Below are 13,244 nucleotides of genomic sequence, written 5' to 3'. Positions count from 1 at the left end.
TATTATATCTATCTATCTATCTCTGTCTCATAGCAATCAAAAAATCAATCTACATGTCTGTCTATTTATATATCTCATATCTATCTATCTATCTATCTCCTATCTATCTATCATATCTCCTATCTATCTATCTATCTCCTATCTATCTATCTATCTATCTATCTATCTCATATTTATCTATCCATTTATTTCATATCTATCTATTTCATATCTACCTATTTATATTTCTGTCTAGATATTTCATATCTATCTACTTCCTATCTATTTATCTATAATCTAACTATTTATCTTGTATCTGCATTTCAACCAAAGATTTCAATGTATTGCATCTGCACTAAAATTCAAATATTGCACACTTCAGTGTTACCTAAGCATGCATGTTCTAAGTATAAAAACACTAATAAAACCCGAGTATACAATTGTGTAGAGCTGAGCTACAGCCAGAAGAGGGAGACAAAGTCCATTTAGCCATCTGGTTGCAGCTGTAATGTGAGCTCTCCACCACTAGGAGCATACCCAGCACCTCTTCTCCTTACAGGTGTAGCACATGACTTTTTCCTTTCAGTTCTTATCAGCACTCTGAATTGGGTACTAGTAAGGTGCAAATAAGGTGCACATCTGAATTTCGGTAATATGACTAAAACACATGACAATTGCCTACACTGGAGTTCTTACAGTGGAAATGTCAGGATCTAATGTGTATTGTGGTGTCAGGCGCTCTCAGGCATCTACACTCTATTTTAGCTGTACTTGTACTCGGGACGACATAATCTCGAAGAGAACCTGTCCCGTCCCCACAGCACCATAAATAAGTTATGGTGTTAACAGCAGAAAAATGCCGGCTCCGTAAAAAGGATTCTCCTTCATTTCACAGACTTAAAAACACTTACTAAAGGGTGTCGTGCGAGGCTGTGTCCGCAATAACACGCGGTTCGGAAGCAATTACCTCCTTAATCACAGCTTTCCGGACATTAGAATGCCCCTCCTTAAGGCGTGTTTACACGGAACGATTATCATTCAAAAAATCAAATGAGCGAAAATGAAGGATAATCGTGTAGTGTAAACGCAGCCAACCACTGGGCGACGAATAATAAATCATTCGCTTTTCGTTCATTGTTCATTTCATGCAGGCATAAAAATCATTGTTGCTTCAATCACTAATCGTTCGGTGTAAATACTGATTGTTCAGACTTACGAACACAGCGAATGGCAGTGACTGAGCAATTTCTCATTTGAACGAGCCAAGAATGTATCTGCTTGTATAAACAGGTTGTCCGAGCGGGCGGGCGAACTCTGACATCGTTCAAACGAGAAATCTGCAGGTCTAAATGTACCCTTAATAACAATGTTGTTAGCTGTTTAGTCGTTCTCGACCCTCGGCGGCCCTAAAGGTGAGCTCCCTCCATGTTTTTCGGTTTTGCACTGCTTTTTTCAGTTGTGTGATATCCATGCCAGTATCCACTCTGACAGTATCAGCCGTCGTGTCCTTTGGCGGCCGGGCCTTCTTTTGCCCCTGATCTGTCCAAGCATTACAGATTTTTCTAGCGACTCTGCTTGCATTACATGGCCAAAATCCGTGAGCCCGAGCCCAGTCATCTTGTCCTCCGTGAGTCTGAGTCCGGTCATCTTGTCCTCCGTGAGTCTGAGTCCGGTCTTCTTGTCCTCCTTGAGTCTGAGTCCGGTCTTCTTGTCCTCCTTGAGTCTGAGTCCGGTCATCTTGTCCTCCGTGAGTCTGAGTCCGGTCATCTTGTCCTCCGTGAGTCTGAGTCTGGTCATCTTGTCCTCCGTGAGTCTGAGTCCGGTCATCTTGTCCTCCGTGAGTCTGAGTCCGGTCATCTTGTCCTCCGTGAGTCTGAGTCCGGTCTTCTTGTCCTCCGTGAGTCTGAGTCTGGTCATCTTGTCCTCCAGTGAGTCTGAGTCCGGTCATCTTGTCCTCCATGAGTCTGAGTCCGGTCATCTTGTCCTCCGTGAGTCTGAGTCCGGTCATCTTGTCCTCCGTGAGTCTGAGTCCGGTCATCTTGTCCTCCGTGAGTCTGAGTCCGGTCATCTTGTCCTCCGTGAGTCTGAGTCCGGTCTTCTTGTCCTCCGTGAGTCTGAGTCCGGTCTTCTTGTCCTCCTTGAGTCTGAGTCTGGTCATCTTGTCCTCCGTGAGTCTGAGTCCGGTCTTCTTGTCCTCCTTGAGTCTGAGTCTGGTCATCTTGTCCTCCGTGAGTCTGAGTCCGGTCATCTTGTCCTCCGTGAGTCTGAGTCTGGTCATCTTGTCCTCCAGTGATATATCGGGTCTTATACGAGTCAGGACTTCTCTGTTCGTTACTCTCCTCATCCAGGGCATATGCAGCAGCTTTCGCCAGCACCACAGCTCAAACCCATCAATCCTCCTACTATCAGCATTTTTTGCAGTCCAGCTTCACATCCATACATGGCTATGGGGAAACAGTGGTTTGCATTATCCTGCGTTTAGTTGCCATACTGATATCCCTATTTTTCCAGATATTGTCCATGCTTCACATTGTGCTTCCCTCCATTGCTATCCTATGTTTTATCTCTGGCATAGATTCTCCAGCCTGGTCAATTATTGAGCCAAGGAAGATGAAGTCTCGCACACATTCTATGACCTCATTGTCCATTTTAATTTGAATTTGGCCATTTTTTGCATTTGTCATAATTTTAGTCTTCTTTAAATTTGGGTAGAGGCCCACTTTTTCACTTTCAGTTTAGTCTTCCATATCAGCGGCTTCAGACCAGTAATTGACATATGGTGCTGTTATGGAACATGACGGAGCTATTTTTTATCCTCACCCGCTCCCTGGTTCTTGCAATATTGTACAGGCACTGCTAATCGGACACTTTTCCCAGTGCCATGCTCGCGCTCTCCCATATACTTGTATAGAAGAGCAAGCATGAAAAGAGTTGGATTAGTGCCGTGCACAATCTTCATCAGGGGGCACCGCAGGGACCAGAGAGCCGGTGAGTATAAAAAATACCTCACCTAGCTCCGATCAGCCGTGTAAAAGTACTCCAAATTAGGTCCGTTGTGAAGGATTAATGTCAGATTGCCGGGGGTCCGAGATCTGTGTGCCCCAAATCCTTCATGAGAATGGAGCTGTAGTTCACATGCATGACCACCACTCCATTTCATCTGAGTGAGTTGGAGGAAGATTGCTGAGCACATCCATCTCCCTCCATCCCATAGAAGGGAATGGAGCATTAGTGCTCTATTCTTATGGATGATTCGGGGAGTACAGATCTTGGGATCGCTGGGAGTCCCAGCATTCGGACCCAATGCGATTTGACATTTTTCCCCTCTCCATTGGCTAGAAAAAATGTCATTAATTAGAAAACCCATTTAATGTTCATGGCCTAACCCAGTGGTCCCCATCCTGTACTCCCAGAACTACAAATCCCAGTATATGCTGATAGCCACCTGCTTGTAGTCATAGTTTTGCAACACCTAGAGAGCATTAGGTTGGGAACATGGGGTGTCAGAGATTTCTGTCTACTGCTTATCCCTCTATTCCTGAACGGTTACTTTATTAGAGCCCCTAAGGACCAATGCGCTACTAGATGGGAGTCTCTAATAATGCAGCCATTGACGATATGTTGGTTTGGCTCCCATGGGGGGAGAGGAAAGGTTGGAAGTGATAACTGCTAGACAAAATCGACCGATATCAGCTGATACAATGTATTGGCCAACTGGACATTTTCTGATTCTTGCAATTTCTTCGTAAACATTCTATTGATTGGTAAAGATACAAGTAAGCATAGGGCCCAATGCCCACGGACGTACTTGCACTGCAGGATCCGGAGCGAGTGTTCGCCTATGGATCCCGCAGCAAATACTCCCCATAGGACATGCAAGGAAAACGCTTTTCCCTGTCCACAAACGGAAATCCACAGCTATTTTCCGCTTGCAGGGAAAAATCGCAGCATGTCCTATTCAAGTGCGGGCCTCTCACAGACGGCTTCCATTGCAGTTAATGGTAGCCGTCCGTCCCGCTGAGAGTCGTGACGGATTCGTGTTATCGCCGGCGTGACTCTCTGCACTGCGCATGTGCGGTGCCGCGCCAGCCGATACATCCACAGAGCAGAGAGGAAAGAACTGACAGGTACGCGGGAGTCAGTGCCGGAATCCGACCCGGCCGTGGGCATTCGGCCTAAGGGAAGGATCCTTGTACAAAAGCATGATTTGGGCCCTTACCTTCCAACTGCCAGTTAGTGCACATTGTAGTTTTAATATGCTGCCTAGTGTTGAGCGAACCGTACCAAGTAGAACCCTGTTTGGGTTCCTCTAATACTAGTAATAACAGCGGTGATAAATCTCTATGAAAATTGGTCAGATTTTAACATAGAAATTCAGGACCACAAGGTGACAGTGCTAACCACTGAGCCACCATGTTTCTTCTTCCTTTTCTAGAAGAGAAGGAGAAGAAACACAAAGAGAACATACAACATCTTTCTTTTTTTTCTTCTTCTTATCATCCTCTAGAGAAGGAAGAAGTATGGTGGCTCAGCGGTTAGCACTGTTGCCTTGCAGTGCTGGTGGCCTAGACTCCAAGGACAACATCTGCATGGAGTTTTATCATGTCCTTGGTCAGATCTGAACCCAGGACCCCATTGCTTCAAGGCAACAGTGCTAACCACTGAGCCACATTCGTTGAGGGACCACCACCATTGTTGCTGTTGTTTCAGGGCTCTTGGACCTTGTTTCATACTAGTTTTAGGGGTTTTATGGACTTTGGCTCAAACGAACTCAGACTAAACTGAACTTTTTGCCAAAATTTGGCCGAACCAAACTTTCGAAAAGTTTGTTCATCTCTGTTCACTATACAGCCTGTGATAAAGGCTGGCTGCACACGGGTGGATTTGTATTACAGAATCCGGATCGGGGCGTCCGCCTCCGGACTCCGCTCCAAATACCCCCCACAGCATGTAATGTAAAAACGCTTTTTCCTCGAGCGGAAATCAATTGCGATTTTCTGCTTTGCGGAGGAAAAATCGCAGTATGTTCTATTTCTGTGCGGAAGTCAATGGAAGCCGTCCGACCCGCAATGAAATTGTGGAAAGGTCGCGGATTCCGTGTCATTTTCTAGCGATGATGCAGGAAGAGTCAGGTTTAAAAAAAAAAAAAAATACTGCACTTCGCATGTCTGACAGCTCGCCGTGCGGATTATCCTCCGTATAGGAAAAGAAGAAGAAAAGCTGGTACACGGGTCAGATTCTGCTGCTGGCTCCCACATGCAGAACCCGACCCAGTCATGTGCAGCCGTCCAAAAGTCGTAGAAAAGTTCAACAGCAGGTTGTGCTACTTGCGGTGCCTAGTTTCCCCCCATACTATTCCTGTCTTCTGCCACCAGATGGCAGTGTTCTATAATCCAAAAATCCACTCCTTTTATTCCAGTGCACAAAATAATGTTTATACAGTAAAAACCCAATAATGACCTTTATTACTCTGCAGAACTTGCCATATTATTCTGAAAACTACAGGCTTTTACAAAGTGTAAGCTTTATGCATGTTATATATTAATATATGCTGGCAATCGCGTCACAATAAAGTGCTGCAGTATAACCAACCAAACAAAATTAGTCGTCGAGGTTTATAAAACACGACACATCGTTGCATGCAAGGTTTATTATGGGTACTAAATCACGTCACAAGGGATAAATGTCTATAGACCCATCTGATCTACAGTATTACCTGTTGGGGACACAAATGGAAACCATAAGTGTAACCAAGTGTCTGGAGTTAGGTGCTCGTGTAGTACACGCTATGAGCTATCAATCTGAGCAGGGGTTAATCAGACATCTCCCCCCTCCAATTCTTGGGGCTGTATTGAGCCCCTGGCTGGTTGTCCCGCAGTTTGGGGTCTCCCGGGAGACGCTCCCAGCAGGGGGTTTTTCACTTTGGCTTAGGGGAATGCTTAAACTTCACAAATGTCCTGAATATGGCCCAAACCCATCTGCTGGAGCAGAGGTCACAATAAACTGCAGAGTGTGTGACCCTTCAAGTAGTCCGGAGCAAGAGAGCCACGGCTTGATTTCGGGGAAAAGAAACAGAAATGTCCCTGCAGTGGTAACTGTGGCGAATGATGAATGTTCATGTGCGGCACGGTCCGACCCCTCCTGATCACACCAAGTCTGCATTTGTATCTTTCAGACTGGCCATTCAATTCATGAGCCACAGGATGGGCGACTGTATCCCAGTAGGGTTACAGGCATTTTGTTACGTCTGTGCAAGGCGCCACAACAGCGATCTAAAAGGATGAATATACACACAAAGTACAAACACAGACAACATAAAATAGCATATAAAGGATCAAAAACAGGGAAACTGACCCAAGCCAACTAATACAAGAGATGCCTGCCTATAGGCAGAACGATTGCCATGATGAGGGCTGCCCCATGTCAGAAACCTGGGGTGACCTTGACTTTCCCAAATTAGCTTTAACTTTAGATCAATCAGGGAACCAGATCAGACCAAAGCTTCAAATAGTGTGACCAGATAGGGAGTCAGACCATGTGAATAACCAGCGTCCTCTGTGAGGAGGAGCCAGAATAAATATACACAAATTAATAGCAATGGATTGGCAGGGATGTCACACCTCCCAGCCAATCAATAAGCCCATACACAGCAGGAGATGTGTCACTGTCAGTGCTCAGTGCCGAAATGACAGAGAGCATGATGATGTCACAGGCTGGAGTGGACTGTGTGACATCACCCTGGACCCGATCCTCACACTTGTGGCTGATGACCTTGACACATTTAAAAGTTGTGTGAGGAAATGTTTTATTTCTAATGATTATGGTCAGAAATCAATCTGTTAGCTCCAGAGATGCAAAGATGTATGCTGAGCTACTATCCCGCTGCTTGAACACCATTCCAATCTCCTGTGTTTTATCTAAGTTGGTCTAAAATTCTGTTCGGATTTGTTTCTAAATATTTTAGAGCAGCTAGAGGCCCTGGTGCCCCATTGTTAAAGAGGTACACAGCACCAGTTTCAGAAAATAGGGCACTCATAGGTTCCTCTTAAAAACCTGACAGGTTCCCCTTAAGACTGCCTGTCCACGGGTGATTGTTCATTACGTTACCCGCGGCAATAATCCAGCCGCGGGTAACGCAGTGAATGCTTTCCATAGCGTTGCTATGGAAAGCGCAGCCACCTGTTCACGAGCGGAGAATCATAGCGATTCTCCTCTCGCGGGATTCAAATCGCTCCATGCCGCGATTTGCCACGGTGAGTTTATCTGTCAGATAGGCTCACCACAGAGACCTGACAGCTCACCCCCCCTCCTCCCCTGCGGCGGAATATCGCTAGCGATATACCGTCACGGCCGTGGATGGGGGGCCTAAAGCATATCTTTTTAGGTAACGGTTTAGAATAAGCTCTACATGAGGAATAGCACTGTAGCTGGCCATTATATGACTTGTATCCTGGATTTACCACCAGATTTCCCCTCTGAACCTCCATCACTAATTCTCAGTCTTCCATGAGTTGGTGGGTGTAGACTGCTGCTATGATGTCTCTGTATACTACACACATAGGAGAGCAGGATCTCTTCTCTATCTCTAAGCTGGTGGGTGTAGACTGCTGCTATGATGTCTCTCATACACTGCATACATAGGAGAGCAGGATCTCTCATTCTCTTTCTCTGAGCTGGTGGGTGTAGACTGCTGCTATGATGTCTCCATACACTACAGACATAGAAGAGCAGGCTATCTTCTCTGTTCCTGCGCTGGGGGGTGTAGACTGCTGCTATTATGTCTCCATACACTACAGACATAGAAGAGCAGGCTATCTTCTCTGTTCCTGAGCTGGTGGGTGTAGACTGCTACTATGATGTCTCCATACAATTCATACATAGGAGAGCAGGATCTCTTCTCTATCTCTGAGCTGGTGGGTATAGACTGCTGCTATGATGTCTCCATACACTACAGACATAGAAGAGCAGGCTATCTTCTCTGTTCCTGAGCTGGTAGGTGTAGACTGCTACTATGATGTCTCCATACAATTCATACATAGGAGAGCAGGATCTCTTCTCTATCTCTGAGCTGGTGGGTATAGACTGCTGCTATGATGTCTCATTACACTTCACACATAGGAGAGCAGGCTATCTTCTCTGTTCCTGAGCTGGTGGGTGTAGACTGCTACTATGATGTCTCCATACAATTCATACATAGCAGAGCAGGATCTCTTCTCTATCTCTGAGCTGGGGGGTGCAGACTGCTGCTATGATGTCTCATTACACTTCACACATAGGAGAGCAGGATCTCTTCTCTCTATCTCTCTGTAGCACAACCTCATAAGTAACAGCAGCATGGAGAGCCTTATACAGCAGTACTGAGCAGTATAGTTGTAGATCGGCTGCACATGACCGGGTTGGATTCCGCATGCGGAAGCCCGCAGCGGAATCCAACTCTGTGCCTGGCCGGCGTACTCACGTACCTGTCGTTTCTTAGAGCCTTGTGTGGCACAGAGTGTTAAGGCAACAGAAATGCAGTCCTAAGCACTCGCTCACAACCTGAAGATTATGAGTTCAATCCCCGCATGGTTCAGGTAGCTGGCTCAAGGTTAACTCAGCCTTCCATCTCTCTGAGGTCGGTAAAATGAGTACCCAGCTTGGTGGGGGGTAATAAATAAATTACCTGAAAGCGCTGCGGAATAAGTTGGCACTATACAAATAACAAGCTTCTTCTTCGCTTCTGTACTGCAGATAGTCCACACAGCTCGCCGTCAGATATGCGCAGTACAGATTTCTTTTTGAAACCCCTGCTTTTCCCGTCTCATAGACGAATCTGCGACCTTTTCCCGCAATGTTAATTGAGGAAGGGCCGCAGTTTGGACTGCTTCCATTGACTTCAATGAAAGACGTTCGCGCGGAATCCGCGAAAAAAATTAGAGCATGCTGCGATTTCCATAGCATGCTATGAAAGGTATTTGCTGTAGGATCCGGAGGCGGTCATTCGCTCCGGATTCCACAATGCAAATCTGGTCGTGTGCAGCCGGCCTTACTAGAAGTTGCAACCACATCTTTGTGTGAGTCTCTCTGTCTCCTTCCTGCAGCTCTCCCCCCCCCTTTCCTCTCCTCTCTCCATAGACTTCTATGTACAGCATGAGACAGCAGCAAGCAAAAACCTCACAACCTTTCTGTAATCCTTCTCAGTGTTACTAGAGACAGACTTCACATGACAACAGACAGTGGACAGCAAATTAGAAGGAAGAGAGACCCCTAGTGGACAGCACAAAAACGTCATTTCAGGTAAATAAAGTGATTTGCATTTTTGCTAGTTATCAGGTTGGCTGTCACATAAGTGCAAGTTTGCTGAAAAGCCTGTGACCATTTAAGTGACTTTCTAATATACATTAGATGCAAATTCCTCACTGTTGTCAAGATCTCTGCTTGCTGTCATTCAGTAACAACCATCATTGCTTACTTCCACAGGTTCAGAATCTTTCCTGGTCATGTGATAGATATAGAGGTGCTTGGCTCATTACAGCTCTGATTACTATACCGTAACGCGCCATACACCTGCATGATCATCACATGACTGTGATGGGTTATTACACGCTGGAAGAAAAGAATATGTGTCCATTTAAAGGGGTTTTTCAGTTGTAAGCTATCGGTGACGGATCTCAGTGCCGAAGAGCTGACTGCTTACTTCAAAAAGAAAATTGATGACATCCGTCAGGAAATAACTTCCCAACCCCAGACTAGCCCTGACCCTAGTCTTGTGAGCACTGCATCTAGCTCCTGCTGACTGTCTGTACTCAGACCAGCGACAGAGGAAGAAGTCTCCAAATTGCTCTTCTCTGCTCGCCCCACCACCTGCGCTAACGACACCCTCCCCTCACACCTCCTCCGATCCCTCTCCCCAGTGGTCATCTCCCATCTCACCACTATATTCAACCTCTCTCTGACCTCTGGCATCTTTCCCTCTTCTTTCAAACACGCCATCATATCCCCACTGCTTAAGAAGCCGACTCTGGACGCGACTGATGCTGCCAACTACCGACCCATCTCAAACCTCCCCTTCATCTCCAAACTACTAGAACGGCTGGTTTACTCCCGCCTTGTAAGCTACCTATCAGAGCACTCTCTCCTAGACCCCCTACAGTCTGGCTTTCGACCTCAACACTCGACAGAAACTGCCCTTACAAGGGTATCCAATGACCTACTGACAGCCAAATCGAGGGGCGATTACTCCCTACTGATCCTCCTCAACCTCTCCGCAGCATTTGACACTGTTGACCACAAACTCCTCCTCAGTATGCTACGCTCCATTGGCCTAAAGGATACTGCCCTCTCCTGGTTCTCTTCCTACCTATCTGACCGCTCTTTCAGTGTCTCCTTTGCTGGCTCTACCTCCCCTCCTCTTCCCCTTGCTGTTGGGGTCCCCCAGGGCTCGGTCCTCGGCCCCCTTCTTTTCTCAATCTACACAGCCCCTATTGGACAAACCATTAGGAGATTTGGCCTCCAATACCACCTGTATGCTGATGGCACCCAGCTATACACCTCTTCCCATGACATCTCTGCACCTTTACTCCAAAACATCACTAACTGTCTGTCCGCTGTCTCTAACACCATGTCCTCTCTCTACCTAAAACTAAACCTCTCTAAAACTGACCTGCTGGTATTTCCACCCTCCACTAACCGACCTCCTCCTGACATCTCCATCTCAGTGTGTGGTGCCACCATAACTCCTAGACAACATGCCCGCTGCCTTGAAGTCATATTTAATTCTGATCTCTCCTTTACCCCCTACATCCAATCTCTGGCCCGAACATATCAGTTGCACCTCAAGAACATCGCAAGAATCCTCTCTTTTCTCACTGTGGACACGCTAAAAACGCTTACTGTTGCCCTCATCCACTCCCGGCTCGATTATTGCAACTCGTTGCTGATCGGCCTCCCCTGCACCAGACTCTACCCTCTCCAATCCATCCTGAATGCGGCAGCCAGGCTCATCTTCCTGTCCAGCCGCTACTCTGACACCTTTGCCCTGTGCCAGTCACTGCACTGGCTGCCCGTTAAATACAGAATTCAATTTAAGCTCGCTACCTTCATCCACAAAGCCCTCCACAGTGCAGCGCCCCCCTATATCGCCTCCCTCATCTCAATCCATCAACCAGCCCGGGCTCTCCGCTCTGCTAACGAAACCAGATTGAGCGCCCCTTTAATTCGAACTTCTCATTCCCGCCTCCAAGACTTCTCCAGAGCAGCACCGGTCATCTGGAGCGCACTACCAAAGGCTACCCGAGCAATCCAGGACTCACAGAACTTCAGGTGTGCTCTAAAAACACACCTCTTCAGGGAGGCATACTGCATTCCCTAAACAAACCCCTCTGTACTCCACCTGATAACATGCTCCCTGACCTACTGACTGCAATCCCTGCTAGCCATCATAAACCGCTCCTGCAGTCATACTGTTTCTGCCGTCACACGGCTAAATGTCTGACCATTGTCTATGTGTATATCACCCCTCACTCTCCATCTCGCCATACTGTGCACATCTCCTGCCCCTTTACCTTCTGTATCCCCCCATTACTTGTAGTATGTAAGCTCTTGGAGCAGGACCCTCACCCCTATTGTTTCCATCAATTGATTACCTTGTAACCGTGGTTCTGTAATGTTTGTATTTTGTCTTTCTGTATCCCCTGTCTATGTAAGCGCTGTGGAATATGTTGGCGCTATACAAATAAAGATTATTATTATTATTATTGATGTTATCCAGCCCATTGACAGTGAATTGGAGAACAGCTGATCAGTTAGATCCCTACCAGTCAACTGGGGGATAGTTCATCAATAGTAAAGTCCTGGTAAAACTCCTTTAAGTTAGAGAGCCACAGATTGGAGCTCACCGGGTACAGCATGGCAGGACCGGTACAAGTGGAAAGTCTCAGGGCTGTATATGAAGCTGCAGTGTAGGACTGGCAATACCCAATAGCATCCCAGGGCTTTGCAGAACATATAACCGTAAACTAGTGCTCGGCATCACTAGTGCAAATCATCTGTCACCAGTGGGATGGTACAACAATGGTAATACATGGGGCACAGTGTATGCAGACTCCCAGATCACATCGAAACACCAGGGGAGATGATGAGTAGGAGGCTGCATAGATGAGTTTTGCTGGGGAGGGGGCTGCTAAATTTAGGGAGGATTCTCTTACCTTGTCTCATAGCTCCGGGATTGGTTGTCTGATGACATCCAGCTTTCCTCTCCTTGTCACAGTCAGGGGGCAGAGTATAAAATGCCGAGCACCACTTGTCCCCCCAAATAGGCACTCAGCAAGAGGACAAACCCAGCTTCTCATGGGATGCTCCTCACTTTCCCACCAAGGTCTCCTGACTTCCCCATCTCCTCCATCATTCCCCCCATGGACAGGCTCCATACTTTGCACTTCCTCTGGCTCTTCTCAGCAGCCCCCGTCCTGGCAGGTTACCCCATTTGGTGGTAAGATCTCATTGTTTACCCTTATTTACTGTCATTTTATTTTATCCAGCGCAGACGGCACTTGGTATGGTCTACTCGGCAGAGCTGAGTTTGTCATTTAGCTCAATTCATTAACATGATATCCAAATGCACTATAAATAATTTTACATGGGACTGCCGAAAAACTACTTGCATTGTCTGAACTTGAGCATTATCACGATGGCAGTTCAATGACACATTCAGCTCTGCTGCATCAGCACTTTATCTGCTATTTAAAAAGTTAGTATGACAATCTGCATAAAGTCTTCGGCTGATTTTTTTTCGTGATAAATCTTTGCTTGCGGTAATTCAGCTTTTGCGGTTGAGGAATTGATACGTTTACGTATTTCATGCATGTTATTATTAAAACCTGATGCAAAAGTATCCTGAACAACGGGAAAACCGAGTGCGGAGATATAACATGTATCCTGTTCTCTGGCAACTTGTCTTCCCTTCTCCAGTGTAACAGTGCAACAATGTATCAAATGCTGCACGATGATACATTTATCATGTTTTTAAACATGTCTTGAGATATTGTGGGAATTTATCATGGCTGTTCGGTAGTTTACGATCATCAGAAAGTCACAAATTTCAAAGGTTTTGTGACTTTTTGCGGTATACAGCTCTCACTGGACTCTTCCAAAGTGCCTAGAAAAGGGGGCGGGGTTTGAGTGGAGTGAGAGTTTTAGACAGAATTAAGAAAGGTGACTTTTTAAAAAAGTCAGAAAAGTTGTGGCAATCTCACTGAAGTAGCTCGTCGGCATAAAAAGTAACGCCT

At 46.4% G+C, this 13,244-nt stretch overlaps 1 protein-coding gene across 1 annotated transcript in view; it reads left to right on the top strand.

Moving 5' to 3' along the window:
* The window catches only part of LOC136587544 (proto-oncogene Wnt-3), a 138,655-nt gene that overhangs the window by 76,273 nt on the left and 49,138 nt on the right, over nt 1-13,244 (top strand). The window lies entirely within an intron of this gene.

This window comes from Eleutherodactylus coqui, chromosome 13 (genome assembly GCF_035609145.1).
Source record: "Eleutherodactylus coqui strain aEleCoq1 chromosome 13, aEleCoq1.hap1, whole genome shotgun sequence".
In the NCBI taxonomy this organism is placed as follows: Eukaryota; Metazoa; Chordata; class Amphibia; order Anura; family Eleutherodactylidae; genus Eleutherodactylus; species Eleutherodactylus coqui.
The sequence above is the reverse complement of the archived record's forward strand: the minus strand, read 5'-3'. Positions and strand labels throughout refer to the sequence as shown.